The sequence below is a fragment of the Falco rusticolus genome, chromosome Z (assembly GCF_015220075.1).
Source record: "Falco rusticolus isolate bFalRus1 chromosome Z, bFalRus1.pri, whole genome shotgun sequence".
NCBI lineage: Eukaryota > Metazoa > Chordata > Aves > Falconiformes > Falconidae > Falco > Falco rusticolus.
This window is the reverse complement of record NC_051210.1, coordinates 2,300,786-2,306,785: the sequence shown is the minus strand read 5'-3', so window position 1 is coordinate 2,306,785 and position 6,000 is coordinate 2,300,786. Positions and strand designations below refer to the sequence as shown.

Below are 6,000 nucleotides of genomic sequence, written 5' to 3'. Positions count from 1 at the left end.
AAGCTTTGCTGGAATAGCCCATTGCAGGGCAAATCATGCTTGCCCTACACCTGGCTGCTTGTGCAAAATAACTTGAGTTACTACAGCAGCAGGAGTAGTAACTCAAGTTACTACAGTATCTTCATAATGTCTTTCTATTAAGACCTTTAGCCTTTAAGCCACTTACAGAAATACCTCTATTTAAATTTCCAGGATCACATCCTGCATTCACTCAGAGTTTCGCTGTATCCAATGAATTATTTCATGTAAAGTAAAATGGTTTAGATAATATTCTCTGAAAGAGGCAAAAAAGATTATATCCTCATTATAAGTACTAACATTTGTTACAATCTGGATACATTCAGAAAACTCTGGTACAGGAAAACACTTTCCTCCAAAAAAATTAATTCATACTGTGTTTGTATGTAAAAGACAGCCCATCTTTTCTGCAATAAGACTTAAGACTTCTAAAAGGATTGATCTCCTTCAGAACATAAGTATGAAAAACTACTTTGTACCTATGAATAAAATTCCTTCATTTCTCTGATGAATAAACAAAGAGCTATATGAAAGCTAGAAGTGTGTAATCCCTATGTCTAGATCTGAGACGTTTCCTTGGAAACAATGCAAAAACAGCAGGGAATGTGTAGGCATCCTCTGAACAGTATTTAATGTGAGGGCACTGTTCCTTGTATCTATGGAAGTCTGTAAAGGAATGTGAAAAAAGAAATTATTGTTCTATAATAAGTCTTCAGGAAGAGCCAGCAATAGTGGCCTAAAAACTACTTATTAATTCACAGTCTTAGCTTCTTGTGAAACTTTCTGAGTATCAAGTTTCAGCTCTGTTGGATATGAGGTTAGTTTATTCTTTTCCTTTGTTTGGAGGAAGGAGCAGCCTACAAAAAGTTTGAATTTGCTACAATTACTTGTTTATTAGGGCTTGTTTTCATACAGGGCATCATTGCTCTTGCATTTTAAATATGATTTACATTTGATGATGTCCAACCTATTTTGAAAAGCCCTCCACAGCACCAGTAACAACATGAGTATTCTAATACAGAAAAATTCCAACTGGTTTAATTAAACAGCAAGGCTACCAGTTTGGGTTAAATATGTGACACAGACTCATTCTGAAGAAAAAATCACCTAATTATTGAGTGAACCAGAAGCTGTAAATGTTATGAAGACACTCTGATATCTACCATCTCCACATCCCCATAATAATTCTGCTCTCAATCACCTCATTGGAATTACTATGGTGTAATTACACTGGGGAAGATGATATCAGAATCTGGCCATGTTACTTAGCATTTAACACTTCAGTTACTCTAGACAAAACACGAACTTGGCTGTCTCTATGCCAGGTTTTACAAATAACACAGAGAATTTGGTCATTCAGGGCATGAAAATTACTTCGGTAGCTATTGAACATTGACAAACCTGTTTCATTTGGAAATGTGTTTCAAAACCACTAGGTGGTTTTCTTTTCTAGCTGAACACACAAGCCCAGGGCTCAAAACAAAACACTACCAGGAAGGACTGTATTACTAATTCAAACACTGAAATAAGACCACGTTCATTGACTGCAGCGCATTCAGGCAGCAGGGAATGTGATCTTTCTCCAGGGTTGATGAGGAGCAGCAGCTGCCGTAGTCCTCATGTCAGCTGGAACATTACAGCTAATAAGGAGACAAGCCTGCCCTCCTTTAAATAAATAGGAGATTTTTCATTTAATAAGATAGGAAGTTGGTTCAGCCCACATGAGGCCACTTTTACTATTGCTTCAACGTCCCAACAGAAATGAATTCAGGTCAGTGTAGCTGCAAAATACAAATAAACCGTGGCCACAGAATACCGTGTCCAAATGCATACAGGTTGAAATGTACTTGCAAATTAAAAGGTACTTTGCTTACCACAATGTTTAGGTAAATTGGGAACTCTTCTCTTGAATGTATGCAATCAAGGATTAAGCATTTGTTAAGAAAGCTGAACAGGTTGCACAGGCAGGGAAGTCCTATTCTTGCACATCACTTGGGTGTTATCAGTCACTGCATAACGTAGCAGAATGCAGTGAATGCAAGACAGCATCTTTCCTTTACACTAAACTTTGATTTGAAATAGGTCCTATGAATAAACAGTAGGTTTCAGTAGCATGTACTTCTAATTTAAGGAAAAACAAATGGTGATTTTCTCACATAAAAAAGAAAGTCTCCACACCTTCAGCAGAAGTCTCTCTAAACAATTATTAATACAGGTAATTTTTGAAAGGTACACCAAAAATTGCACGTAGCATATGTGTGTATACTACAAAGAGCAGTGTCCAGACACATATTTGCCAGTAGGCATAAATGAAATAACTTAAAAGAGAACAATGTGGGTACAGGTGCAGGCAAATAGAAGCCTACATGCTACATGCTTTTAAGCTGGTTCTGTTGCAATTGAGGTGCTGCCTGGAAATGGTGTTGTGAGGCATGCAGCTCCTGTCCCTCCACACCATCATCTGGTCTGGTCATAGCACCATCCTGACACCCACAGACTCCGGAGCCAGCATCTTTCCTCCCAGCATGCTCCCAGAGCATTTCCACTCTCCCCCACACACATTCCCCTCAGAAGCTAGAAAAATGAAGGCTGAAAAGGGACATGGTTATTCTCTATAACTGAACAGAGAAATAAAAGTATCAAGGGATAAGTGTCAGAAAGAAAAAAGACCTATTCAAGCTAAAGACAATGCTGGCAAGAATAAACATGGGTATAAACTGGCCAAGAAGCAATTCCAGCTAGATATTAGAATCAGACTTAAAGAGAGCCATGACGATCTGGGACAGCCCTCCAAGAAGGAGCTGAGAAAACAACAGGATTAAATGAATTTTAAGACAAAGCCTAAGACAGACCTGAAAAGACTCTATTCTGCCTTCTTTGTTAAGGTTTATGACTATGACTCATTACCATTCTACATTTCATTCAAATTTCACATCCCCTCTTACACTGCTAAGACAGAAATATGCATGTCAGAGAATTACATGTTGGAACACAAAGGTTTGTAACCTCTTTCCATAAAATTCCACATCTACAAAGCGCAAGTTCCTACAGTTTTGGTCTGTTCAAAGCTGGAGGGGACAAGCAACCAGACAGAGCTGGTGTGAGTCCCAGGGTCCAATAAGCACTTTGAAACATATTCACTAAGTAAAGACTTTCAAATGTCTCCAAAAAATGCAGGTGTGCAAATTACTCCTGATACAGACAAGAGTTATGTTTCCAGCATCCCCTCAACCACTGTTAAACAACACCCCCACAAGCATTTTTCAGCTCATGAAAGCTTTATGAGCTGAAAGCTCCTTCAGGTTTGGGGTTTTTTTTCAGCTGCTAATCCATTACCTTCCAGCAACAGCATCACCCCTCACGCTACAACACATAGGAGCTATGAGAACACAAAAGGGCACGAGGTGTTACGTTTTGCATCTCTGCAGTGAAAGACAAACTACTCTGTCCTATCTGATGCAGCGGAAAGCTGCTAATGTGGTAACACATCACAGTGCAGGGCTATTTTGCTTTCTCACTTCCACAACACAGTCACTAGCCCAAAGGAACAGCCTGTTGTTCCACTCAAGTGAATGAAGTTCCAGGCTCCTTCCATTGTGATACGTGTGCCTGGTCCTTTTTGTAGCATAAAAAGGGACGTTTCCCCATGCACAAATATATTTTCCTTATTAACTGGGACACCTGCTCTAGATCTGCCCATGTGCCATAGGCTGTCAGAAAAACCGTTTCTTACATCCCTCATTAAGTTGTGCACCTGCCTCACACTTGCTCACAGGAAAAGTATATGGATTGTTTGTACAATACATTTTCTCAATGAAAACTGCTGTATTCTTATACAAATAAGCAGCTTAATCCATTCAGTGGTATGTTCTTTCTTGCCAGCATTAGAGTGCATTTTCCAGAATTTAAGCTAATGCGTTTGACCTTCCACCAGGCCCCCAAATTACTTGTTTCCATGGGTAATTTTTTTTATCTAAAAGTAACCGAAACTTTCTTTATGAAAGTTTTAATCGATCGCAAGCATGCATTTTAAAAACTAAGAGTATAACTATTTACCTCTTGAATGGCACATGGAAAGAAGTCCTCTAGGACAATCTCTTTCTGGTCTAATAAATATAAGGTTTTATTGTGTTTAGAAGAATAAAAATATTTAATATCAAGTTTCAGTTATGTATTGTACTACTTAATGTTAAGGGGTGGGTTGTGGGGGTGGTGTCTAAGACAGCCTAAGACCCTTGCCACTATATTTAATTGAATTTAAACCAGTGAACATTCAACATCTTTCAAGTGCAGCTTGAGTCTACAACAATAATGAAGAATAATATCTTCCACATTCTATGTATCCATAACACATTCCATACATCGACAGCACATTCCAGTCACAGGCTTCAAAGCACTTCAGCAAAGTTGGTGCCTGTTTAGCAAGGGTTTGAGACTGAGAAGAAAAGCGCGAGAAACCCTTCCTGCTTCTCCCTCTACCAGTGCATGGCCACAGGTGAACTCACCAGAGATAGAGCAGCAACAGGCTGCCCTTGCCACACTTCACCGGGAGGCAGGACACCCACCGATCACAAAGGGACGCCTGCGCCGCAAGGGATATGCTCTCTCCTCCTTGCTGGGAACTGCTAAAAATGTCTCCGTCTCTCAAAACTCCATTCACTTGGCATGACCCTTCCCTTCAACATGGAGCATAAGGTATTGCTCACAACAACAAAGCCTAATAGCACCTCCATGGAGCACTTAAATATTATTATGCCTACACTACAGATGGAGCTGCAGAGAGTAATATTCAGCGTGTTAGTATAATAGCAAGTTTTTACTGTAATTAAGTGATACGGCTGATAGGAAACAAAACATGGTACCATATTTCTGCTGAGGCCTGCTTGACTATTAAACTGTTGCTTCTGGCAAAAGCTGAATAACAAAGAGGTGAAGAAAGATGGAAAAAATTAATATCATCAATATTTCCAACACTTGTGTATACACAAGAAGGAAAATATTATATTCATTTATACACAATACCGCTTGCACAGCCAATCTCTCAGTATTATTCCCATTTGAAACAGCTAGTATTTGAAGGGCTTTGGTAAGCAAGTTGTCATTTCTTAGAAGGCTCTTTTGGAGGCTTGACTTGAAAATCACACTGGCCTTTGCTTGTAACTCTCCCTGATTATTTTATTTAAGAGTGTTAAGCTATATTATCTTGAAAACAAGTTAAAGTAAAGAAGAAAAACCTTTATTTTATCAGAGAGATGTAGTGATGACAACTGTCTTTCTTTTTCCCATTTAGCTGAGAGCAAGAAGTGAAAGGTACAGTTTATGTAGTGGATCATTATGACTGTGGATCAGTTTTCAAAGAGTGATAGAATAAGAAGTTGAACAATGTCCTAGTGAAAGGCTTATGTTACTAAAATTTGACAAATTCATTCCTCTTCAGCACCTCCTATGTACATTTTCTTCAGTACAAAGAAAAGTTTATGGATTGAGGAACAATGGAGTGAAACTTGGGCTTGACAGGATTTTTCAGATGCAGTCTTTCATTTCTGGAGAAAGGAGAGGAAACACTAATTCAAATCCTCAGACAGAATAAATCTTTGGCAGCTCTGACTTAATTTGTGGTAAGTAGGTATAGGGTGCCTTTTCTTTGTGGATAGCTAAATGGAAGAATTTCCACTGCCATACACTGAAAACAGAAAAATAAACTCCTTTTTGACCTTGCACCAGATAAATGATAAATCCCTTTATGTTTAAAGAGGATACAGATGCTGCCATATAGAAAATGTCATAATATTTCAAGAAAAAGATCTTTTTTTTCCATGCTGACAGACTAAATCATTCCTAAAGGCAATTTTATGGATGTATAGCTTTAACTCTGCTTATAAACACCCACACACATATGCACATACATACCTAGAAAATGCATGCATAGCTTTAGAAAGCCTGTGAAGGTACATAAGGAAAATACTGAAGAAAGTCTGTCCT

The 6,000-nt window shown here is 38.6% G+C and overlaps 1 protein-coding gene across 1 annotated transcript in view; it reads right to left on the bottom strand.

Annotated features, from left to right (window-relative positions):
* Positions 1-6,000, bottom strand: part of VCAN (versican) — a 101,504-nt gene that overhangs the window by 31,718 nt on the left and 63,786 nt on the right. The gene's annotated exons all lie outside the window — the stretch shown is intronic.